Genomic DNA, 13,284 nt, shown 5'->3' with positions numbered 1-13,284 from the left:
AATACAAGTTTCTAAAAACCCACTCAGTGATTCCTACATCTACACACACATCTATACACTTACTTATAGATTCACTCATACATGCTAACAAAGATCAATAGAACACTATTAAATATACTTATACACCTACATCGACATTACACACCAGCACACATCCTATTCACTTATGCAGTCATCCTACTCACTTATGCAAACAATTTATCATAATTACATTTACTAAGCTACACACTTATACAAACACCACTTTATTTATTTATATAGATAGTAACTCATACTAAGGGTGTTATAAAATCACTATTAAAAGTATACAGTTTTCAATACAGTCACTCATACAATCACTGAGTCTCATGTATACTTATTTATATACAACAACTGTCACATACACTGCCTTTTATATTTCTAGTTTGTTGGACATGTATCATTGAGAAATATATTTACTCATCACCACACCCATAAAGAGATTCACTCATCCAAACAACTGTTTCCACATACAGTCTTAACCTCATATACCTACTAAATCAACTATTTACACATCTTTGGACAGTCACACACCTCCCACCCAACCACACACACATTCACTATCCCATACAAATACCCACTTAACTAATTAATAACTAATATAGACTTTAACATATTTAGTAACCAACTTATGTAGTCGTTTACACAACAAGAGATAGAGTGATACAGGTATTCACACAGTTTATTTACTATCCCATATATTTAGGGAGACACTTTAAATTAGTCACTTAGACAGTCAATCAAATTGCTACTAAATCCTCTATCCAGACACTTATACATCACTCAGTCTTCAATGCAGATTGCGATATATATATAATACCTGTTTAAATATCGAACCAAACCACATTCACTGGTTGATGTAATCAGTGATGTCATTTGAGATGTCATCAGTCATTCAAAAAAAAGGGGGGTTTGGGACCGGGAGCCAGTTATTTAGACAGGTCCTGCACACGTGGCTCCAAGGAGAACGTATTAAACAAGGGGAGTGCAGTTCCTAGAGGGGGGATCGAAGGGGAGGTAGGAAAGACACAACTTTTGTCATGTTGCCCTCACACACCCCGAAAGGTGTCATGCTTCATCATTGGGCCTTGCTCCTCGTCGGGCCGGCGCTGCAATGCTCGACGGGCTCACCGTTTCCGGGGCTCTTTGTCGGAGGTCTTTTAAGGAAGCCGTTGGGTGCGTGTGGGGGCAGTGGGAGTTTGTGTGCACATGAGTGGTGAGGTAAAATAGGTCAGGGTCAGTCCTATAATCAAAAAACTTTAATGGTTAAGGTAGTTCCTGCCTAATTAAAAAAAGGGTGGACGCCCCATGGGTATGTGATGTTCTCGGTAGGCAGTCTCTAAGGTGGGGTCGACATGTTTCGTGCCTGGTTGTTACGAAGGATTCGGTTGGCACTTCTTCAGGACCTATGTGAGTGTAGTGCACAGCTATCTGCAGGCTCAACGATTGTTGAAGGAAGCCTGGTGTAGGGACCAAGTAGTCCTGTCCCGGGCGTAATGAAAGCCTGTGGATAAAACCAAAAACAAAGGTATAGTTAAGGTCTGGGGGCGGTGGGAAGAGAAAAAGGACACAAGAAAAAAGCAGGAGACAGTAAAAACTACATCGAGTGTAGGAGGAGCTGCGGGGCCCCTCAGCTAGTGGCATAACATCTTCAGCTGATAATGGAAGCTGAGGAATGTGTGCATCCTGTGGGGCCTGAGTAGGCCTGGGTGTTGTCGCGAGGTAGCTCGCCATGCATTCGCAAACAGTGGATTAAAGAAAAAAATAAACAGTCTGGAAACCATACTTGCAGACAATGGTACAAAGGGGCAGGGTTAGGAAGCCCCCGTGGTGGCAATGATGCAGCAGATCAAGTTGTCGTAGCGCTGCATATACATACCTTGCAGAACGGCCCGGGAGTGAGACCGCATGGTGCACTATTACATTAAAGACGTACTGTGCCTTGGTGCCCGTATGTGAAGGGGGCTTTTTAGTATGCCTTTATTTAGATTTTGCCCCCGTGGTTGAGCCAGGTAAAACTAGGAATGCCACAGTACGAGCATTAAGTTCCCCATGGATGGTAACTAGCCCCCCGTAGTGCTGGTTGTTAAGATAGTGGCAATGTGTGACACGTAGCATTGAAGATAAGCTTGGACTCCGTGTTTTCTCTGAGTACAAATATCGCATTATGTGGTTGCATTAACACTGGAAATAAACGCACAACAGTAGCCCCAAAGTGTGCCAGCAGACGGTTAGACAAACCAGTGTATCATAGAAGAGCGGTTGTGGATCCCGTAGATCAACCAACCCGCTTGATGTAATATGTGACATCATCAGCAATGGATTGCGGGCGCGCGAGTTATACTTAGTAGAACTAACTATAATGGAGGATGCTTTAAAAGCCCTATTTCAGTTGCTGCTGCAGGAATTGCACTTTGGGACCCCTTCCCCTCTGTGAATGAAGAAAATAAGTTTGTTTGGGAGTGGGCATTGTTTCTTTAAGGAAAATGGGCTACATAAAAAAAAGGTGTTTAATCAAAATGCAGTCACAGACACAGTGGTTCATTAATCTCAGCAGGCGCCATCTCTGTGATGGAAAGCAAAGGTGACTGAGCTGTTCCTAAAGGAAAGAAAGGGAGGAGAAAACGGTCACGGGAGTGATAGGGATAGTGCTCAGTGGAGAACTACCCTGGGTATCCAATTTGTTGGATATAATGGCCTCACACACCCTTGCGAGTGTCATGCTTCATCATCGGCAATGCTCCTCGTTGGGCAGGCGGTGCAATGCCCAACGGGCTCACCTCAAAGAGGGGCTCTTTAGCGGAGATCTTTTATCCAACTGCCTATGGGTGACGTGTAGGGGAGGGGCCAGGAAGAAGAGGATAGTGTGGGTGAGGATAAAATGTGGCACAAGGTACCGGAGATCAGTTTATTCTGGTGGTCCTCTGACACAATTAAAAACTAGAGGTAGTCTGTAATCGCTGGAACTTAGGATTCCAAGTCACGATACAAGACTAGCGTGCAATTCATGTGGTCAACATGTTTCTCGCCTAAGCATATTCGCTGCGATTCTTCAGGACCTTTTCAATAACTACTATCTCAACAACATGACCTATTCAAGTATCAGTTATTATTAAAAACTCATCAGTTGTACTACCTGGATGGCACTGCTTCTGCCTAATGTTTAAAGTGTGCAGGTGTCAACAGTACCCGGTAGGTATGACATCAAGGGGGAACCAACAAGGTTTATGGTTCAATCTGCCTCTGTCAGTGCCCGTCGTGCCTACCCATCACTACTGGGTCTGGATAGGTCATGTTGTTGAGATAGTAGTTATTGAAAAGGTCCTGAAGAATCGCAGCGAATATGCATAGGCGAGAAACATGTTGACCACATGAATTGCACGCTAGTCTTGTATCGTGACTTGGAATCCTAAGTTCCAGCGATTACAGACTATCTCTAGTTTTTAATTGTGTCAGAGGACCACCAGAATAAACTGATCTCCGGTACCTTGTGCCACATTTTATCCTCACCCACACTATCCTCTTCTTCCTGGCCCCTCACCCACACTTCACCCATAGGCAGTTGGATAAAATATCTCCGCTAAAGAGCCCCTCTTTGAGGTGAGCCCATTGGGCATTGCACCGCCTGCCCAACGAGGAGCATTGCCGATGATGAAGCATGACACTCGCAAGGGTGTGTGAGGCCATTATATCCAACAAATTGGATACCCAGGGTAGTTCTCCACTGAGCACTATCCCTATCACTCCCGTGACCGTTTTCTCCTCCCTTTCTTTCCTTTAGGAACAGCTCAGTCACCTTTGCTTTCCATTGCCATTGGGGCTCTGACTGTGGCTGGACCTCCCATTCTCACCTTTCCGTGAATGGCAATTTGAGCCCAAGTGGATCATAACTTGATCCACCACTTTCCCCTACCTTTTGATATATACCATCTCTGTGATGGCATCCATACGGAATGAGTCGCAATTTACGAGCTACCTCATGAATATTGATGAAGTAGTTTGAATTGTGACGCATTTCAAATCATGATTTTGCAATCCTCCCCATTTGTACATAGGTCAGTTTGCAGAATTTGAACTGATTAACAAAAAGCTGGTGCAAAATTTGCCACCATTCTTTGTGAATCGTTTCTTAATAGATCTGGCCCTGAAAAGTTAACGCATGAGTAACAGAAAGCTCAGTTCTCAAACAGAGAGCAATGGTTGATTCTCTGGGTTTAAAAGCTGTGCTGTCCTCAGATGATGTGTGTGTGGAGACAGCATTTAACTCATTTTACAATGGCACCCTTACTAGCTGGTATTATTTCACCTGAAGATCTTTCATTGGGTGAAAGATTGAAATGTTCAAGGCAAAATGATGGAAGTCAAGGGAAAGAAAGCGCACAACAATATTAGTTGCACCACTTCGCACTTTCATGTCACCTCCAGTGTGTGACATGTTGTCGGTAAGAGTGTGTAAGGGAAATCGACATGCATCGGAGTCAGCGAGGCCGGACAAGATGTTATGTACTTTCAAGAAAGTGAGGTGTAGATTATGAGGGCAGTGGCTACCACCACACCTGCAGCACATTTTGAAACACTCACTTGCACGCCCACTCTGTTCTTATAGTATGAAATGTGACAAAAGAGGGTCTGTAGTTTGAAAGTACCATTAAGAGTAAGGTGCTCAGCACTTAATCATCAACACTGATGCTTGAGCACCATTAAGGACACATTCATTTGTCCTTAGGCACCGGAGATTAAGTGATTTGCCAAGAATCCCAGTATGTTGAGCCAACACTGAGGCTCGAACCTGGTTCCCCAGCTCTGAGGGTGGCAGGTCTGGTTATTTTGCCATATCCCCTGCCCACTTGTAGGGTTTGTTGGTTCTGTGTGAGACCAGAGCATACAGGAGAAATTGGCTGGTGGAAGTTGCCTCCTGCAGAGAGCCCGGCACTTATTTTGTTTTACAAATTAATCACTGGGCATAAATAAAGCAGTGGAGCAACGCATGGAACTACAAAGCATCTTAACAATGGATTATTGGTAAACCCCCCATCACACGCAGCCTTTGTTGAGGGATGATGAAGAGAACAGAGACAAACACCAGTCCCTGACTGGTGACAGGGGAGTTTGTGACAGATATCGAAAGTGCAGGCACATTCTGGGGTGTCTGCTGAAGCTATGGAACCAGAGTGACTGTGCATATTATGCTATCCTTCCATCCAAGGTAGCAAACTATACCCTCTAAAAATATGCCCTTTACATTAACTGGATTCCACAAAACGTGAATTGCAACTTTAAATCTGAGTGACCCACACCAACCACTTCTTTCTGATATACGTTAATCCTGTGAGCCAGGGGCCTCATTTATGAAAGCCTTTCGCCACCGGTGCGTCACTTTTTCCCATGTTAAAAGTGACGCACCGGTGGAGCAAGGCCTTCATAAATAAGGCCCCAGGTATTGAAGGACATTTTCGACTTCATGGAAGTATACAGTCCAGCACAAAGGAAAGAGCCAGGGCATGTAGCTTGGTTGTCCCCCTGAAGGAGCACGTGTCATACACCACAGGACTGTAGAAAAGTACAGACTTGCTGCCGCTGCAACATGAAAAAGAAGGGGGTAGACAGTCTGGTGTACTTATAAGCAGTCTTTTTCAGCCCCAGTACTACAAACGTAGCTATTCCAACTTCTGCCATGAGGACATAAGCCTGCAGAAGCTACTGTGGCTGTCTTTACCTTTGGAGGGATCTGGGAGTTGTTTTGATCCCATATGACCCATTTCTACTTCCCATTCCTCCTGTGAAACCAGTGGCCCTATGTAATACCACTAATGCTATTCAGACAGTATTGTTAAATATAGATTTTTTCATGGGAGAGGTTCATTTAGTCTTATCCAATCCCCGAGATAACAGCGATAGAAAAAACTGATAATTTATGGCTTGATGTTCAAATCCTTTTTGCAGTTGCAATTGAGCTGAATCGCAGAATCAGCCCTTTTGCAAATGCAAAAAAAGCATTTTGGTGTGTATGAATCACAAATTACGATTTTGTAAGACGTTACCCAATTGCAATTTGGAATTACTAATATATACAGATTCAGTATTTTGAAGGGGCATGTTATGGGCGTCCCTTCCAAATACCTAATCTGAAAGGGATGTTTTAATGTGTTGCGACCAAATTCCTTTCACAAAACATGCCTATTTTACCAACACCTCAAAGGAGGTGGTAACCCATTTGCAAATGGGAAGAGGTCCCCTTTGAGAATGTTAACAATTTTTTTTAAAGACCAGGCAGTGGTTCAACGGACCAAAGCCTACTCTTAAAAAAATGAAAGTTGAACGTTTCATTTCCCTTTTGAAATGTTTTAAAAAAATAGCATTTTTGAAAAAACATCTTCATGCATCAGGGCAACCCAATCTTCCCCCTATGAACTGGGTAATACAGTGTACAAATAAAGTGCTCCCGGAGGAATTATTTATAATCTAATCAACAACATATTTCTCAATGCAATGATCCAGATGTGAACAATAAATATTACACAGAAATTTTCCATAGATTGTGTACTGTTTTTACACAGTAATTTTATATTCAATTATTAAAATTACAATACATGGAATCCAAAGAATTCAGTACAAAGAAAGCAAATACAAAGAATAATAAGGCAACACTGAAACCCCCAACCAGATCCATACAACCATAGTAGAATACATCCAATTCTAGGATCTGCTAAAGTGAAAAAGTCTCTTAACCATGCCGGTTTACAAATCTACAATCCCACGTAGTTTAACCTTTTGTCTCAAGAATTGAAGTGGACTGATGCATCATTTGGTGTAGTGAATGATGTTAAAAAGGACCACCTGCGACGTTTCAGTTCCAAGTGGCCAGACTGGTCTGCAAGATCATCATTAGGACTCAGTGTTGTGAATGCCCAAGTATTGAAAACCAATAACAGACATAGTGGTCTACTGACACCAGCAGGTCACCTTCCCTGTAATGGCCATCAATCGTAATGAGTCGCAAATTGCAAACTAGCAATGTGAGATTCTGTTTGCTGACACGCCCTTTTGATCTATTATTTTGATCCCATTTATCTTCCATTACACTCTATATTGTGCACACGAGGGTAGGCTCTGCTGTTCACATAGCCATCATGTGAACTTGTATCTTGCACTACCTCGTCCTTATTTATGTCTCCCTGTGCACAACGCAATGATGGTATAATAGGCTACCTAATATGCTTCCATCAGTACTTGTCTTGCATTGGTCAAAGGACAAAGGCACTTTCTCTTCGTATATCTAAATGTATTAATTTTGATTCCTGATGTACACATCCATCAAGCAATTCTTTATTCGTGATCATTAAAAATCTTTTTTGCCCTTTGTCGGGGGTTGGGAGGGAGACCATTCATAACATGTGGCCGGAGCATGACACCTATACAAGGAATCAGGAGCGCTTCTGTAGGAAGCTGGCTCTCTCTCTATATAGTGCACTAAAAAGAAGTAAACTGTGCAGAGTTCAGTGAGCCCCAGATTGTTATACAAAGGCAAAAGTAGATAATACTAACGCTCTATTTATGATAGTGTGGGCGACCAGTTAGGCTTAGCAGAGGGTAATGCTAAACATTTGTTGTACTACTTTCTATGAGAGAAATAGCAAAAATAGCACAGACAGATCTAGGGTTTCATCTTCTGGTTTCAGAAATACACCGCACCAAAGTTCAAAAGGCCACCTGCCGTTCCTCAGGAGAGTCGCCAGTTAAGCGGGCAGCAGGGTGCTGCAGGTGTTGGTAGCTGGTGCGCTGCGCAGAAGGGGGGCACATAGAAGTAGGCTGCAAAGGGGAACTTGTAGGCAAGTCAACAAGCTCTAAAATGGGGACTCAGGTCACAAGGGCCTCTGGAGCATGGGAGCACAGACAGTTTGCCGGGACCCAGGCCAGGCAGGCTAGATGCATTGCAGGTTGGTCAGCTGGGCTCTGTGCGCAAAGGCAGTCTTCACAGTCATAGGAAAGCTACTTGCAGGAACGATTTCAGAACAGATAGGCCACTCACAGAGTAAGTCTCAGGGGTCTCGATATCCCTAGATGGGTGCTTGGTTCCAGGGCATCTACACCCTCTTTGTGAGCATTTCCTGTGAGAAGGGGGCACAACCCTGAACTAATTGGCTAATTGTCTCCAATCCAAGATGGAGGAATCTGAAAGTTGTTGTGCTGGCTGAATGTGGGCACACCTCCTGATCGTATACATTTTCCTGCCTGCTCTCCCACCAAAATTAGGCTCAGGACAGGGGGTTAGCATCTTCCACTAGCTGGAGAGGCTTGGGTTGCATTTTAAAGGCTGCATGGCCTTTGAAGCTTCTTGCCCTGAAAGGCAGTTCCTTTTTGGACAAGGTGTGAACATCTCCGTCCAGTGCAGGCTTTGTTCCTGACCTCTGTGAGCAAAGGCTCTCATCCCAGGAGGCCAGAAGTATGTCTAGTGTGGCTGGCTTGTCGAGACCAGTTAGTCAACACACTTGTAGTTGGTAGGTTTTTAGGGGCCACCTCTAAGGTGCCTTCTGCATGCATTTATTAATAAACTCAACAATGGCATCATTGCAGGTATATTAAAATGAGATGCTTAGTACCAAACATCTTAGGGTACAGTGAAGCCGTCATATATCTGGAGAAGTCATAATGATGGGTGTCCAGTCCCTGTACTCATTATGGCTTTCCTGTTCACTTACAATGTCTAAGAATGGACTAAGACATTGCAGGGTCATATCTGCTGAGGCAGATACGTCCACACATGGGATATAGTGAACCCTGCTGTAGGGGCGGCTAATCTGTATCTCATGCAGTGACTGTAGGCATGGCACAAATGGTTGTGGGCCATGCCGACTCTTCGGTTCTGTGTGCACCAAGACACACAGCCTGCAATGGCAGTTTGCATGGTCTTGTTGAGGGGCTCCCTGCAGTGGCACAATTTGTGCTGCAGCTCTAGTGGACCCTCTTCAGTCCCAATGCCCTAGGTACCAGGGGTACCATTTACTAGGGACAGTGGGGCTGAAGTCATGTCCATTGTGGAACAGTTTTAGGGAAAGAACTCTGGTGCTGGGGACCTGGTTAGCAGGAACCCAGCACAGTTTCAGTTAAAGTTGGCCAAGATACCAAGCAAAAAGAGGAGGTACTTCAACAAACTTCCAGTTTCCTACAGCTACCAAGTCTGAAGAAGAGGAGTGCAAAAAATATATAAATGATCACCCCATGATGCATGGGTATATTTGAGTCTGAAATGCACTAGTAATAAACAGTGACATGACCATTTCTTTAAACTTCACACATCTATTGCATGGCTTATTTAAATGTAGTTTCAAAGGTAGACCACCTATCACAAACTAACACTTTACAGTCCAGGAAAATTAGTTGGTACTTCCCAAGGTACACCCCATAAGGTGCAAGTACCTGATTGGGTTTTACGTTTGATGAGAGCAGTTAAGCTTTGGTTCCTACTTCCTGAATAAGAGCTATAACGTACCAATGTCAACAAAGGGCTCACTCTTTGATCCCAGAAACGTCCGCCAAATATCCTTTTTGGTTGTATTTTGAAAATTCTTTAGGAAAGGAATCCTAGGAAGATTTCAGCTGGATTCAGAGGCTGAGAATGTTCTGGATGCATGGAACAGATACAGAAATGCATAGAGAGGCCAGGGTCCTGTGACGTTGTTCCATTTATTCTGTAATGTATGACAATGCATCCTCTGCAAATTATCTCCAGGTCTTAGATAGCACTGCTAATTTAACACCGTGCTTATTCCAGTGAAGATAGGGCCCGATTCACAGAACTAACTTAAGACAAAATCCTAAACTTACTTCCATTTTGGTATTCACAGAAGGCACTTACTCATTTCGGTATTCACAGAAGTCATTGAGGAGTCCTAAAGTTAGGACTCCTAACTTTCCTACTCCTAAACTGAGAAAAATCATAACTTAAAGACTTTCGGTAGCCACAGAAGGCAATTAGGAGCCCTAAAGTTAGGAGTCCTAACTTTACTACTCCTAAACTGAGAAAAATCCTAACTTTAAGACTTTCGGTATTCACAGAAGGCATTTAGAAGTCCTAAAGTTAGTAATCCTAACTTTAGGACTCCTAAATGTCTTCTGTGAATAAGACATGGGCCCTAAAGGAAATCGGTGTGGAGCAAAGATATTATGCTGTAAAGATTAATTTACGAAGACCTCTTTGGCTCTTTGCCTGAAGGTAAGGGCAAAACCTCTTAATTCACTTCTACCTCAGCTCTTGCTTCTGCAGGGGTTGTAATACTGCGGTGTGATTTATTTTTCTTGCAGAGCTAAATAGGGCTGTTGGAAGGGAGGCAGACAGAATACAAATAGTTGCTTGGAAGTTTGGCAAGGGTAAAAAAATGTGGACTTTCCAAAGTAACATAGTGATGGAGCGTACATGTTAACAGACATTTGCCTCAATCAATTCTGGCTATCAAAAGAGATTTAGAAAAATAATTTTTTGATGAAAACATTTAAACTGGTTGAGTCAAAAAGCATTAGATTTCATACTGCTTCATAAAAGCATGCAGAAGTGTTTAAACATGGAAATGTGAAAATGTAAACAAAGAGAGAGAAACAATGATATTTACTTATACATGTAATCACGTGTTTTAAGAAATTAAACTTAGTTAACATAGAAAATGTGGTGACGATAACTTCTTAAATGTGTTAAAATGAAATTATGTCTGCATAATAAAGCACCTGAAATGATTAAAATGATTAATTCAGAAATAATCTATAGTATGTAAACCTATAGCTTGCTCTACTCAGTATGCACGTTTTTATCACATAACATTAGAGTCTAATGTAATGTGATAAAAACGTGTATTCCAGAATGACACTTAAATATTTGTTTTGAAAATGATAAATATGCAAATTATTTTTTTATAGTGCCTTATATTCACATATAAACTTTAAAGAAGAATACTGATTGAATTAATTAAGGAAGTTGAAAATACAATTATTAATGTGTGTTACATTAATCATAATGTGGTAATGATTGAGCAAAATTTCACGTAGGCCTCGGATGCTTTTCTCTTTTTCCTCCTCAAGAGGCAGAATCTAGCTGAAGTAGTCACTTCAGATGCTGTGAGAACTTATTGTGAAGTTTCTTTTCTGTATTTCACAACAAAGGACTCACTTTTGATTTAGCAACACATTTGACAGAAATGTATCAATACTATTGTAAACCCAGAGAGAGCGCCTGGGACTGGACAGACTGTGAGTAAAATGAAGTTTCCTTATGTCCGAGGATAAGATGGAAATATAATATAGTTGGAATGAATTTGCAAAAGGATTACTTAATGCTTCCGGATTTCCTAGTGAAGTATTGATCACACCATGAGCAGCCAAATGTAAATAACCAATGGAAACCATATGGGCTGATGGAAAAGATATGTTGTGGGTGTAAATCGTGAACTTTTGGAAGTTTTATTGCCCCTTTGAGGAGAAGTCGAGCTGGCTGTAATTTTCAATGTTCCCCTGCCTGGCATGCTGATGGACTGACCTTTGATTTCCCTTAATGCCAAACTTTCGAACTGAAGTTTCCTGACTGGATCAAAACCTGCACTTTGCTGGCTGGAAGAGTTAAGCAGGAAATAACCTTTCGGCTAAAGGGTTACCAAATTCCTTTCTGTTGCACGCTGTGCTTCAGTTTCAATTTTTAGAAGACAGCGATCCCTTACAAGGAGAATCAATATAGATAGCCACAGTTCTTGAATCAAGATGGGGTCTATTTTATGTCCAGATGGACAGTATTTAGAATTTATTTACACACATCTAAAGCGAGACACTACACAAACAATAAGTGATCAGGACGTCACAGGGTATTTGGAAATCAGCCGATTTTCTTACCGCAGGCAAGTAACTTAAAAGTGACTCTTAGTGAAGATACAAATTAACAGTAGTCACAATAACACAGACATCTTATACTGCACATAATTCTTAATTTGCGGTTCAGAGTCAAGATGTAATTTTCGACGACGTTGTGATCCTCAACAACGGTTATGAGATCATCATCAGGACTAACCAAACAAGCAAATGCCTGGGAAGTTGCTGTATAGCAATTTGAGAAGCAGTAGCCAGAGATATTGGTCCCGGGCCTTGGATCAGAAAGGAACCGTAGTATAAGTTGCACGAAGGAATTACACAATGGTAGTATATCCCGAGAGGTGTGGAAAGAATCTCACCAAGGTACGATAGGATGCGGTTCGGTCACCAGTGTCAAACCGGAGCCTAGAATATGGCTCGGAAGAGTGGCGAAATCACAGTGCCTGGTATCTTGCTGAAGGTAGCAGCGCTTACTGAATGAGGAATCCGTCTCCTAAAAATTGCTGCTACCCATGGCTCCCTCCGACTATAAGGGTTCCCTTGCTTCTTTTTCTGTGCTTCAGTTTCAGTTTCAAATCTCTATGGAAGACGGACAATAACTCAATCATATTTGGTTTGCATGACCTACATGCTGAGTCTCGAATTTTCCCATGTTTCTCTCTATCTTTTCTAGGTAACCAGCAAATGTACTTATTGAATCGGCATTGTGTTGTGTGGCTATTTGTCCTAATTATAACACTCAAAAAGAGAGGGACTTAAAAACATAGCAGAGGAGATCCTACTGCAAGCAGTTTTGTCTGTGCCTCTGTCCGAGGCAAATCACAGAGAGACTAGTAAAGGAAAAGTAGAGGGGAAAATCAACAGATTTTTAAACTCATAGGGCAGCTTACAAAGTCCAGGTGCAGACCAACACACTGGGTGGAGCGCTGATTTTTTAAAGACAAAAAAAAGAAGAAATTGAGTAAAGTAAAGGGACATTTTCCCATGAGGGATCACTAGTGTGAAATGGAGTGTGCTAAAACTAACTCAGAAAATACCACCTGAATTTCTTTATTATTGGTCTCCATGGGCGGAATAAAAAAATCAAAGACTGGGGTATATAGTAGAAGTTACCACTCCTTATCCCCTACTGCATGCAGTGGAGAGGTGTGGTGCAGTGGCCAGGGGAGCTGACTTCAGAGCACAGGGCTCACGGTTCGATCTCCGGCTCCAGCGGCATCTCAGCTTAGCACCTTGTGACTATGGACAATAGCTCATTTAATTTTCACAATGGCCCCCAGCGCCTTGAGAACCGTAAGGGTGAGTAGTTTGCGCTTTACAAATACGGATTTACATTTTTATCAAAATGTTTCATATAAATTTTGTTGCCCTTCTGGGTCACCAGCCTTCTTCAGGGTAAAGATCCCTCATAAAATTGAT

The sequence above is a fragment of the Lissotriton helveticus genome, chromosome 1_2 (genome assembly GCF_964261635.1).
Source record: "Lissotriton helveticus chromosome 1_2, aLisHel1.1, whole genome shotgun sequence".
NCBI classification, from domain to species: domain Eukaryota; kingdom Metazoa; phylum Chordata; class Amphibia; order Caudata; family Salamandridae; genus Lissotriton; species Lissotriton helveticus.
The sequence above is the reverse complement of the archived record's forward strand: the minus strand, read 5'-3'. Positions refer to the sequence as shown.